We start from the raw sequence: 14,393 nt of genomic DNA, 5'->3' as shown, positions 1-14,393 counted from the left end.
ATGTCCTCTTTTCCCTCATTTTCCTTTATGTTGTGAGTCCCAGGATGGGCCATACGAGGTATATTATTGTTAAAGTCATTGTGTGTATGCTCATGTTCTCTTTTCACCCCAATTTTTTGCTTCAGGTGAGGCCTAGGACGGGCCATACGAGGTAAGTTATTGTTAAGGTCGTTGTGTATACTCATGGCCTCTTTGTCCCTATTTTTTTATTTAGAAGGTCCAGGACGGGCCATACGAGGTATGTTATCGTTAAAGTCATTGTGTATGGTTTTGTCCTCTTTACCCCCCCCCCCATTTTTTCCTTTACGTGAGGCCCGGGACCGGCCATTCGAGGTATGTTATTCTTAAGGTCGTTGTGTTTGTTTATGTCCTCTTTGCCCCCATTTTTCGTTTATGTGATGCCAAAGACGGGCCATACGAGGTATGATATTGTTAAGGTCGTTGCGTATGCGCATGTTCTCTTTTCCCCCATTTTCCTTTAGATTGTGAGGCCCAGGATGGGCCATACAGGGTATGTTATTGTTAAGGTCGTAGTGTATGCTCATGTCCTCTTTTCCCCAATTTGTTCCCTTCAGATGACGCCCAGGACGGACCCTACGAGATATGTTATTGTTTAGGTCGTTGTATATGCTCATGTCCTCTTTCTTCCAATTTTTTCTTTTAGGTGATGCCCAGGATGGGCATTACGAGGTATGTTATTGTTAAGGTCGTTGTGTATGCTCATGTCCTATTTGCCCTCATTTTCCTTTAGGTTGTGAGGCCCAGGACGGGCCATACGAGGTATGTTATTGTTAAGGTCGTTGTGTATGCTCATGTCCTCTTTTCCGCCATTTTTTCCTTTATGTGACGCCCAGGACGGGCGATACGAGGTACATGCATGGTACTGGTTAGGTCGTTGTATATGCTCATGTCCTCTTTTCTCTCATTTTTTCTTTTAGGTGATGCCCAGGACGGGCATTACGAGGTATGTTATTGTTAAGGTAGTTGTGTATGCTCATGTTCTCTTTGCCCGCATTTTTATTTAGGTTGTGAGTCCCAGGACGGGCCATACGAGGTAGGTATATTATTGTTAAGGTCGTTGTGTATGCTCGTGTTCTCTTTGCCTACATTTTCCTTTAGGTTGTGAGGCCCAGGACGGGCCATACGAGGTAATTTATTGTCAAGGTCGTTGTGTATGCTCATGTTCTCTTTGCCTGCATTTATAAGGCATGACAAAACTGACCAATCAGGAAGTCGAATTTTGTGTTAAGATATATCGTTGTTTTTCAAGCGCTTCACTTTCTAGCCGTTTTTCAACATAGTAAGATCCTTTTTATAATTGCTGATTTCCTAATTGTGGTCCGACACTTTTATCCTGATATAAGCTCAAGTATTGGCATCGGATACAGGTTTCTATTCATATACATATACCGGTAAATAATGATTGTTGTTTTTTCCTGGACGACCTTGACTATCTATGAAGGTTGAAAATTCAGAAATATAAGCGAATACTCTATCGATACATTGATATTTAATACATTGTATATGTTAAATATTTGTAAAAATGTGTATACTGCTGAAAATGATTTGAAATAAAAAAAATAATAACAGTGTCTATCACGTTCGGTGAGCTGTCAGTGTTTAAGCTATATTTAGACATGGGTTATAGGTAATACTCATTAAAACAAGCTGTCTGGACTATCCGAATTATAAATATAATATTTTAGGGGTAGAAATGATATGAATTAGAAGATGTGGTATGAGTGCCAATGAGACAACTTTATATCCAAGTCACAATTTGTTATTTAAAGTAAACCATTTTAGGTCAAATTACTTCTTTTCGACACAGAGCCCTGGTTCACACTCAACAGCAACTATAAAGGACCCCGAAAATGGCCAGTGTAAAACCAGTTAAACAGGAAAACCGACGGTCCAATCTATATTATAAGCGGGAAATGAGAAGCACTTATGAACCACATCAACAAACAACAAACAACAAACATCAGGTGCCTGACTATGGACAGATACAAACATATGCAGCAGCTTGAAATGTTTAAATTTGGCGCTTAAAAATTCAGATCATTTAAGAGTTTTGTAGAGGCTGCGACTTTGTTGCATAAAGCTTGTCATGTGAATAGTGATCCAGTGTCGGCGGCGTTAGCTCACTTCTTAAAAAGCTTTATATTATAGACGGTGGAAGACCTGGATGATTCATGTTACTAAGTTTACGACTCTCATATGTCTACAGTCCTTGACTTCATTTTCATGGTTCAGTGACTACTTGAAAAAAAGATAACATCTGTGTTTAAGAATCAAATTTTTAAACTAAGTCATTTAAGGGGAGATAACTCTTTTAGTAAAAAAAATTAAACTCGACTGATATGATTTTTTTTGATATTTTTACTTGTAGCAAGAAAACAAGTCCAGTGACACCATTTTTATTTTTTTCCCCTGAAAACTGATAATAAAAACCTATCTTCTAACAATGTATTTCAAAATTCTATCACATAGCTTGATAAATGGGTTGATGACCCCCCCCCCCCCCCCCCTTTGTATTGTATTTTGGAAAAGAGCATAGTTAAATCTTCATTTTGCGAAAGTATATGAAAATTCTATCTTAGGAAACTAATACCGATGATGTACCTTAAACAAAATTGATTTTTGATGATGAAGCATTTTCATATTTCAGGTTAGCATCACAGCATGTACATTATAATTAAAGCTGGATATGGCCGTTGGAGCTGACCTTTATGGTGAGAATTAGTAGATAGATTTAACTATTTATCTAATAGCATGTCAATGTTGATTTTTAACACTAAGTATATAGAAAGATCAAAAGATGTGGTGTGATTGCCAATGCAAGGAGACAATTGACAATATGACAAGGATTTTAACAACTCGTATCACTTTACCACCTACAAATATGAGCAAATGAAAAAATGTGACGCATTCAAGGGTAAAACTAGTGGCCTGATGAAGAAAAAATCAATTATAAAAGAAAAACAAATGTCAACATAAAGTTTTGTTCATCCTATTTTGCTAATAAGGACTGGTATTTTAAAAGTAAATAATTTAACCAAATCATTTAAAAAAAAGTAAAAGAAAAGTTACATGTATTCTTATTGTTATGCCCAGTTAATTCTCCTGCAGTAAATAGTGTGTCAATTATTTTCATATTTAGTTTTGACTGAGATATGTTTAAAAACCTGTATTTTTTTTTTCAGGTAACTTCTAATGTGGCTGGATAAAATGATTGTGTGAGATAACTATAACAAAAAAAGAATGTATACGTCATTCACATTTTGTGTATGTTTGAGAAGATAATTGAAGTCATCACGGAAGTTTAAGTTTTCACGAACCAACAGGAGCAATATTTGAATGTCTTCACTGCCTAATAAAATTCAACAGGAAATTTGCAGCCAGGAAACATAACAACCAAAACATTAGAAAAAACAGCAACACTCAAGATTTCATGGTGAAAATGACAACGCCTATATCCACACCAGAACCAATAGTCAAATGGATTCCACCGGTAGAATTCTGCACTAAACAGGAAAATTAGAATCGTAGCAGCACCATCTAAATACCAAGCATCAACTCCGGTTAACACTCAAAAGACACCAGAAAAATCAACCATAGATGTACTGACAGAAGACTGAAGAATATTGACAGATGACGTCATATAATATGTGTTAAAACCACTGATCAGGACGGCAGAAATACAGTACGAACCACTATGGCTATTTAGTGGAAGAAGAACACACATACCAATAGTTATAAGACATACTAGGGACCAGTTCAAAGCTGAAGCCAGCAACAGTATGCAGATATAACTCTCTGAGGATAATTGGATGACACAATAAACAGTAGGAGGAATATATAACCTTTGAAAAACAGTAGACAATAACATTTTTATTTAGTATTATTTTATTTTGAAAACTTTGCAACTTCATTAACATTTTTTTAACTCAATACATTCAATACACAAGTAATCCATAATAACAGAGGATTATGATGTAAAAAACTAGATACCATTTTTTCTATTCCAGATATTTCTTTTATTTGTACCTTGGCCTTATGACGCCAATTGTGGCATCTAATCGGCAAAACATGCATACTTAAAATATCTGCAGATCACTTTTTTAAAAGTCTTGTTGTCAATGTTAAGTGGTATTTAAAACAATATAGTGTAAGTTTAATTCTCCATTTTCAACAAGATCGGAAGTTGTAGGTTAACTTATATCTCTTTCTTTTCCCCATTAAAACCCATATTCTGGTAATCCATGTTCTTTTTTTATCTAGACATAACATTTTTTTGTCAATTATGGATAATGAAATGTTTTTTTTTCTTGGATTTAGTTTTGTAATGACGAGTTCATAGTACAAATCATATATTCATTACTGACTAGATTTAATTAATTCTTTGAAAATGCAGGTGCAAAGGACAAATGGCGAAAGAAAAATGAGTATCTTCTAAACATACTTTGATAACCTTTGCTTTCTATCCATCAGTCGTAGTGTCAAATTGAATTTTATTTTTGCATATTCAAAATATATATGTAATATATGTTTTGCTTTAATTTATTTTTTTGCATATGATTATGATGATCAGTTGTTTTTGTTTAAAATAATAATACATCTTCTTTACTGTCTTCTTGAGACATTCTTTAGAGTATTGGGTTTTGGACACTGAGCTTTCCAACTACACAAATTCATTTTTTAAAGAAGTAAGTTTGACTAAGTTCAATCGTTTTAGCTAGCTGTTCCTGGCCAGCAGGATCGTAGAAGTCATTATTTGGTAAAAGTTTATATTTTAGTATAGCATACAAGTCTTAGCAGTCATCAATTATAATTTTTATGATTTCCTTTATGTATATATGCTTATGCTGGTTTGTATTCATGTTTATTGTTTTAATAATTGTATTTTCACGCCGTTTGTATAGTAAAGCGGGAAATATTGTATTGTCAAACGTTACTTTTTCATAAATATTTATAAGGGATGACAAAACTGACCAATCAGGAAGTTGAATTTTGTGTTAAGATATATTGGTGTTTTTCAAGCGCTTCACTTTTTAGCCGTTTTTCAACAGAGTAAGATCCTTTTTATAATTACATTTGTAATGTTAATTTCTCTCTTATTACGATTAATAGGATATGCATAACTATATGTGGTATGTGTGTACCTTGCAAGGTCCTTATGCCCATCAGACAGTTTTCACTTGACCTTTACCTCATTTCAGTTGATCAAGTGTTTTGGTGGTCAAGTCTATATGACAGATACTATAACCAATAGGTCAATTAAATTTGGTGTATGTAATGATTGTAAGGTGTACATATCTAGCCAACAGGTGTCTTTCTGACCTTGACCTCACTTTCATGGTTCAGTGGTCAAAGTTAAGTTTTTGAGTTTTGGTCTTTTTTCTAATACTGTATGCAACAGGTCAACTATATTTGGTGCATATAAATAATTTATGACGTAAATGTCAGTCTCGAAAATTTTATTTGACCTTGACCTTATTTTCACGGTTCATTGCTCCGTGTTCAGTTTTGTGTTTGGATGTGTTTTTCTTCAACTATAACACGGTAGGTATAGTGTGCGGCTAGGATCGTGGTTTTTCGAGTGAAGTTCGGGCTTTTTCGAGTGAAAAAAAAAAACATGCGACAAGGTCAATTAACTGCTATTTCGTTATAATAGTTTTTGTTAATGACTACCCAACTTTTTGATTACCTACATGTTTTGATCAACAAATAAGCTCAATTTCCTGGTATCTAACAAATAAAATGAGTGTTTGTTATTGTCCGGCTTTTTTCGAGAGCAACTGTGAAATCCTCTGGGTTTTTTAAAAGAAAATTGTGAAAAAAAAACAAGAGGTTATCAAGAGCCTGAATTGCTCACCTTGATTTTTTTGCATTTATCTTTCGTATAAGAGTTTAAGTGTCACATTTCATCGTAGTTTGGTTTTTTGGTTTAATATATATTAATAAGTGTTCGAAAATGCAGTTTGTCCTTAAAGGGCAATAACTATCTAAGGGGTCAATTGACAATTTTGGTCATATGAACTTATTTGTAGATCTTACTTTGTTGAACATATTTGCTGTTTACAGCTTATCTTTATCATTAATACTATTCAAGATAATAACCAAAAACTGCAAAATTTCCTTAAAATTACCAATTCAGTGGCAGCAACCCAACAATGGGTTATTAGATTCATCTGAAAATTTCAGGGCTGATAAAACTTTACCTTATGAAGACTTTAACCTCATGCAAGATTTGCTCTAACTTCTTTGGTTTTTGAAATATAAGCCAATAACTGTATTTTACCCCTACGTTCTATTTTTAGCCATGGCAGCCATGTTTTTTTTGACAAAACAGAAAATAAAACACAAACTTTATTCTAAACACCCTACGGATCATTCAGCTTAAATTTGGTTGGAATTGGTTCAGTGGTTTCAGAAAAGAAGATTTTTTTAAAGCTAGAAAACATGATAAACAAATTGTATAAATTTGTCCTTAAAGGGCAATAACTCTTTAAGGGGTCAATTGACAATTTGTCATATAAATTTATTTGTACATCTTACTTTGCTGAACACATTTGCTGTTTACAGTTCATCTTTATCATTAATACTATTCACGATAAAGTTTGGTTGGAATTGGTTCAGTAGGTTCAGAAAAGAAGTTTAAAAGTTAGATAACATGATACACAAATTGTGTAAAATTGTCATTAAAGGATTTTGGTTCAGTAGTTTCAGAGGAGATATTTGAAATAGTTTACACCAGACGGACGACGACGACGACGACGGACGCCAAGGGATGGCTAAAAACGTATGCTTGTCTTGAAAAGTTTATAGCTATAATCAAGTGAAGGACAATATCATATCTTCCAAACAAATCACAAAACCATATTACTACGGTGGTCAAAATTTATCTTTTTCAATTAAATCTGATTAGTAAACGTACTACAATAGCTTTCAAATATTAAATTAGAAATTATCGGATTCTTTATAAAAAGGTCTTTAGAACATAACGCAGGGGGCTCATAATCTTTCAACTTCATTTCATGGTTCTTTTGTTGTTACAATTAAAAATAATTTTGGTGGTTAACACCGGAGTTTATATACGGGATTTATTATGGTATACCGTTGTCCGTCCGTCGTCCGTCGGAAAATAACTCACAAACGCTGTAACCAATTTACATGAAACTTTAGAGAAATGTTTTTATCTATTGAGGTATCCACCCTTTCGGATTTTTTTAAACTTTAGATTTTACGTTTCCAAGTTGTTGGATTTATACAAACTAGAGGCTATAAAGAGCCTGTGTCACTCACCTTGGTATATGTGCTGCAGTGCATATTAAACAAAGGTAACTCTTTAACATTGAAGATAAGAATAGAATTCATGACAAAAGTCTCTGTTATGGTGATGGTGACTTGCTTGTAATTCCTACTTAACTGAACATTATTGCTCTTTACAGTTATTTCTATCTATAATGAACTAGGTCAACAGATTCAGAGGACATGATTTTTGGAAAAGTAAACGGACGATGAAGACGGACAACGACGAACGTCAAGTAATGGAAAAATCTCCCTTGACCCTGTTTGGCCAGATGAGCTAAAAAGGGTTAATCTAACAGTTTTCAGACAATATTTTCAAAGTGCTTTCGGACGTTTTTATGAAACTTTGGTGACTGATTTAAATAGATTAAGGTAACCTTCCTTAAGTTTTTCATACATTTTCTATGACATTGAAAAATTATTTATAGGTTTCATAACAAGTAAGAACGGATATCGCTCCATATCAACTCTAGTTATCTTATTTCCATATAATACGGCGAGTTTATTCTATTTGAATTAAATAACGAGAGAGATATCAAACGGTATAACATTATCATCAATGACCTAACGAATTTCTAATGAGATGCCGTTATATCATCTTATGATTCTTGATAAGCAAATCAAATTAACGCAGATTTTCGTATCACTGTTTCGTATCACACTCTGTGCAGTGTGCTACGAGAAAATTTTTAGTCATGGAAGATATAGATAATAAGCCACAACCATAAGAAAATGAACTTTATTCTTTGAAAACGCTACGGGCGTATCATGCGCTCATGACGCAGCTGTTCATAAACAACGCAGTAAGAAACTTCTGGACAGCTAGCAGAGAAGAATCAGAAAAATGTATACAATTGTAATAAGAAATATTCTAATGAAAGACGTCTGCTCTCTCCCTCCATAAAATAAAAAAAATAAAATCATAAAAAACAAAAACAAAAAACATACGCACACTTAAACCGACCAGTTTGTATTCCTATTTACAACAAGACTAGAATTAAATTTTATAATTATATAACCAGTTAACTATGAAATGAATAGTTCATCAGCTCTACTTACTATATGTACGTACATCTCAACCCAAATTGTATATGCTTAAAAGACAGTTTCATTAGACTGTTAACATTATGAATATATAATGAACATGTAATTTATAAGAACTTGAACTCCTTTTTATTATTTTTAAACGTAAATACACTGGCATTTAACATTGTAAGCTATAGGAAATTGTTATAATTACTCGATAAAAAACGGACGCACTATAAAACCCCCGGACTGCTCTCGAAAAAACTTGAACACATAGAAATGAATTTAGTCTCAAAATGTCGTTTTCAGTGCAATAAAAAGATTTTTTGTAAAGTATCTGTATATCTAAGGATATGAGGATTCTATATATGCATTTTCGTCGAAATTTGCATTGGTATGTGTATAAAATTGACTTTATTGTGTTATTGGAATAAAAGTATTGTAAGGCTAAATTCAACTTTTTAAACAAAAAATAATATCGGATTGATAATATATATTTTTAAATACTAAACCACCGTTTATATCCGTATATGTTAAACTCAAGTGTCTATATCACGTCTTGTCAGAAAGGAAGTATGTTTGTTTACATTTTTGATCATATCCACTCGAAAAAAAGTAATCACACGAAATCACTCGAAAAACCACGATCCTAGCCGGACACTATACCTACCGTGTCTAAGCAATAGGTCAACTATATTTGTTTTATGGAAGAATTGTAAGCTGTACATTTCTGCCTGCCGGGTATGGTTCATCTGACCTTGACCTCTTTTTCATGTTTCATTGATCAATGCTTAGTTTTCATGGTTAAGTCAGGTCAACTATTATTATCAACATAATATAATATCAATGATTAGTAAAGAAGGCGAGACATTACAGTGTGTGTGTACAATAAAGAGTTGCAGCTTTCCTTTAAAAGTTGTATTTCTTTGATTGTTGGATGATAATTATAGTCCCACTTGACCCAATCCTTTGAAATTTTACACTTTATTGTGGATCATCGAATGCTTTGAATAAAAGTGACACCTAACACCTAACGTTTTCCAACATCAATCTGAATTTCGATAGCAAACAATTTTATTCGGAAGACTCTGTATACATACTATAAGTACTTTATTGTAATCAAATTACAAAATATTGATCACATGATGCTAAAGACAAAAAAAAAAAAAAAAAAAAAAAAAAAAAAAAAAAAAACAGGCAAAATGAAGTACTTTCAGTTTGTAATGTCTAATCATAATATAGCAGATTTGTTTGAACAAAAGTATCAGATAAAGACCGATTTATATGCAAATCTATTCTATTTTTATTAAAAGCCTTTACCCCTTGAGATGCAAAATCGGATACCCCGAGTGGCACTTCATATTTTGATGAAAAACTCGTTTTAAAACCAATTTTTTAAGTAAGAAGCTGGTATTTGGTTAAATTCCATGATAGGAATTCAATTCTATATAAATGATACGGGAGGAAGTCGTCTAAAGTAGTTTTTTATCCAGAAATTTGCACATGAAGCCTCAAAATCTGCAACACGGGAAACTAGGGAGAGGTGTGTGAGGAAACAGAGCACTGAAAACGACTGCTTATGCTTGCAGGACATATATTATTGTTTAGTTCATTCCGTGCAATTCATTACTGTAAATTCAGAAATTATTGCGTGCATTTTTTATTAATTGCTATTTAAGACATCCTCTATAGTGTAAGGGTTATTGATAGAATAAGAAAGGGATGTATCATCAGCAAACAATCGAGTTAGACTTGTCAAATTAGCAGCTATGTAATTTACATCATCAAGTGACATGCATATCTTATAGTAAATTTCTATTAGCTGGTGAACGGTAGAATGATCTGGAATAAAACCTGATTGAAATTTGTGTAATAACTTGTTTGCTATTAAGTGATTAAATACATTTTTAAATACAATTCTTTCAAAAACTTTACCCACTACTGATAATAATGAGATTGGTCTATAATTGGAAATCAGTTATTTGTCTCCGGTTTTGAATAACAGCATGACAATAGCTGTTTTCCATTGACTAGGAAACTCTGCCTTTTCAGATGACAAATCGAATAACAATGATAAGGGTACACTGACAGTAAAACTTGGATTTTGTTTTATCTTATTGCTTATTTAAGATTCAAAGGAAACCGCAGTTATTAATGGAGGAGGCTGTATATATTATATTAACTAATGATGAGTAGAATAATATAAGAAGATGTGGTATGAGTGCCAATAATAAAACTCTCCATCTAAGTCACTATTCGTAAAAGTAAACCAGCATAGGCCAAAGCACGGTTTTCAACACAGAGCATTGGCTCACACCGAACAGCAAACTATAAAGGCCCCCAAAAACGATATCCATGGTACTACTAGTATATATATTACAAAGTAATATCTCCCGACTAATATTTGTTTCTAAAGTGTCGGAAAATGGGTTGTCGGATTAATGGGCCGTCGGAGCAATGGGTTGTCGGACTAATGGGTTGTCGGAGCAATAGGCTGTCGGAAAATGGGTTGTCGTATTAATGAGCTGTCGTACTAATGGGCTGTCGGAATAATGGCGTGTAACCATTACGTGACGGTACCCAAATTGAACCTATTTTGACAGTTTTTTCCCCTACGTTTTTTTATGCTGAAGACAAAAATTTTCATTCTGTGTTTATTTTGTAGCCGTATCCTTCTTTATTATAGAGGTATACCAATTTGATCTTTAATCCATATGGAATCATAGAAAAATTGGTCTAAACTGACCTCCAAACCATCAATGATTCTGAAAAGAGGAATACCCAAATTGCATCCATGCTTATTAAATTCGCATCGTCATAAGTCTAATCAGTTGGAAAGCAGGTCACGGTTTGACACCAAGTTTATCAGCAACAATAGAGTCACGTGACCTTGAAAATTCAGTAAAAAAACGGACGAGACAAACCTCATTTTTACTCACTAAATACTATTGTCGTAATAAAAAATTATTGACCCAAATAATCTTGAATACACATAGTTTTCACTCGTCAAAACTTACACATCAAATCTAAGTCCTTTATTCTTTATTTTATCTTCAAACTTGGAGTTTGGGTTATAATTGTCAAGTCTCCTGATCGAAAAATCTAAATATTTACGAGGAAACTAAAAATGATGGGCTGAATTTAAATTTAATAAAGCATCTTATTAAGACAAACACTCGATATAAATATCTCGGCAATAGAATGTTGGATACGCAAACGTCAAGTTATTTTCGATACGAAGCGGTGGTTTTTATGCCGATTTGTGCAAGTGGTTATCTCCCCTTAATATCACCAGTCAATTATAAAAACCCAGCAAAATGCATAAAAAGGAGTTTACTTTACAAAAATAAAAAAGAAAATAAAAAAAACTCGATTTACAACTATGTTATAATAATATAAAGAAGAAATACTTCCATATTTTTCAGAGGACTAAATGTCATAATTAAAAGACAAAATATTAGTAAAAAAACGTCAGAAATGTGGATAATGGCCACGTGATAAAACGAAAAACCTAGCTATATTGATATAAATTAGATCTGGCTGATGAAATATACTTTGTAATATTTATAATTGTATATGGGATCAAACCTAGTAGAATTTTTTTTAAACACTTCTGATAATATTTAATGCAATAAAACAAATTTTATACAATTTGAATAATCTTTCTGAAAATTGATAGAATAATAGTACTGATCATTTATATTTTATATTCTATAAAGTGGGACCAAGGGTCACAATAACTTTCTTCAAAGTAAGAGAGCCTTTAAACTGAAGCCTATCTGTTTCTTAGTCGAACAGTAAAATACTGCCTAGAAAATATCCTACAGAAAAGGGATAAGTTTTACATGTTTTATACCAAAAATATTGACAGAAAATTCTGTAAAAAAATAATGCTTAAAATTATAAGTGAAAGTGACACAATTTTGAATTTCAAAATCATTATTATTGTAGAAATAAACTATTAGATTAGCTTGCACAGTAGCCCTTTGTCTTATTTCTCATTATATAGATTATGAAAGTAAACTTTTTGAAAAAAAATGGGGCTTCTTCTCTTCAGGTTGCTGTATCAGCTGCTGTATTGTATATATATATTTTACCTGAATAATTGGATATTAATCTCAGAAATGAAATGAAATAAGTGGGACAAATCTTGTGCATTTTACTTAAATAATGTTCAATGATGATTAAATTTGACAAGAATTTACCAAATAAATTCAATTTTGTAAGAACACATCTTTTGACTTAATAAGCTAGTTTTGCTCTTATTATTGTAGCTTACGTAGTAAAGAGATTATAATATATAGCAAGATTTTAACTTATAGAATATAAATATAATTATTAAACTGACCTTCATTTCCTGTTTATAAAGTATGTTTTTTCCTCAAGAAATTTCTTTGCAATGCATTTTCTATTGCTATTTTTTGTGCCTTTGTCCATCCATAGGTTAACAATAATTTGTCAGATTTGTCAGAATTTCCCCGAGACGTATAGTTTCAAATGCAATAAAGAAGATCTTTGTTTGTCGTTTCACTTTTCAAATGTGTAAATTTTTACTATGACCCTGACACATATTTTGTTTTTAACGTTACATGACGTATGTTCTGTTGAAAAAAGAAAACAATGTCACCGTCAATTTGTGTAGGGGATCAAAAGGGGTTTTAGTTACTTTATTACTTTAAAATACATGTGTCGTATGGAATTGTGAAGAACCACAACTTTCAATCAAAATTTCATTCATATCTTTAATAAAATCAGTATTTTAGAGTACTTTTGAAACAGGTACAATGAAAAGAAGCTAAACTTCACTGTTTTGAAGTAGAAACGCAGCTAAAACCAGATACAAATTGACATGGCTGGTGGTCACTAAAATTAATGTATAATAGTAAAAAATGATGGCTTCAAAATTGTATAGAAATTTGAAATAGGTTTCCCGGTTTCATTTAAAATTATAACCGTTCTTTTCTGTATTTGGATACACAAACGTCAAATTAGGAAAAATCGATTTTTTGGCGAACAAAAAAGATGGCTATTTTTTTTTTAGAACGGACAGGATAAAGGAATAGCAATAACAATCATTTTTTTATTATGTGTGTATGTCGTAAAGAAATAATATTGGTCAAAAAAACCTAAAAATTTTAAAACTTTATTATAATAAAAGCATGACAAGTTGAAGAAAATACTTTAAACGTCAATCTTTTAGCCGATTGATTTGGCGGACTTTTTGACGTTACGAACGACTGTAGCGCCATCTAATTAATTCCCCCTGCTATTGTTGCTGATAGAGCTTGACGACAACGGACGTTTCCAAGAACTTGCTTTCCAACTTGTTTAATTTCTTCAAATATTTTGATCGATTGGATATTAGTCCATGCTTTCTCTTCATTTTTAAAAAAATGAATACTTGTAACATATTGTATTTGATCATTTTAAAAAGATGACGTTCTGATGACGTCGCATGGCGACGTTTCGGTACATTTTGCTTTTTCAGTAAACACTTCATCTATATCTATAAATATGCACTTTTGGCGTATTAAAATTTTGAACTTGTTGCCTTTTGTTGGCTGTTGTTTGTGTGTTTCTTTGTCGATTGTGTTCTCCAATTTATTTATATTGTAGTCCTGTGGTGTTGAGTTGTCATTTTAATGTTATATTTCACATGGCTATGAAACAGGGAGGTTTGGCATGCCACAAAACCAGGTTCAACCCACCATTTTTTCCTGTTAAAAATGTCCTGTACCAAGTCAGGAATATGGCCATTGTTATATTATAGTTCATTTCTGTGTGTGTTACATTTTAACGTTGCGTCGTTTGTTTTCTCTTATTTTTGAGTGTAAATTCACATTGCGATAAGACGTGTCACGGTACTTGTCTATCCCAAATTCACGTATTTGGTTTTGATGTTATATTTGTTATTCTCGGGGGATTTTTTCTGATGCTTGGTCCGTTTCTGTGTGTGTCACATTGTAGTGTTGTGTCGTTGTTCTCCTCTTATATTTAATACGTTTTCCTCAGTTTAAGTTTGTTACCCCGATTTTGTTTTTTTTGTCCATGGATTT

This window comes from Mytilus galloprovincialis, chromosome 4 (assembly GCF_965363235.1).
Source record: "Mytilus galloprovincialis chromosome 4, xbMytGall1.hap1.1, whole genome shotgun sequence".
NCBI lineage: Eukaryota > Metazoa > Mollusca > Bivalvia > Mytilida > Mytilidae > Mytilus > Mytilus galloprovincialis.
Note: the sequence above shows the minus strand (reverse complement) of the source record.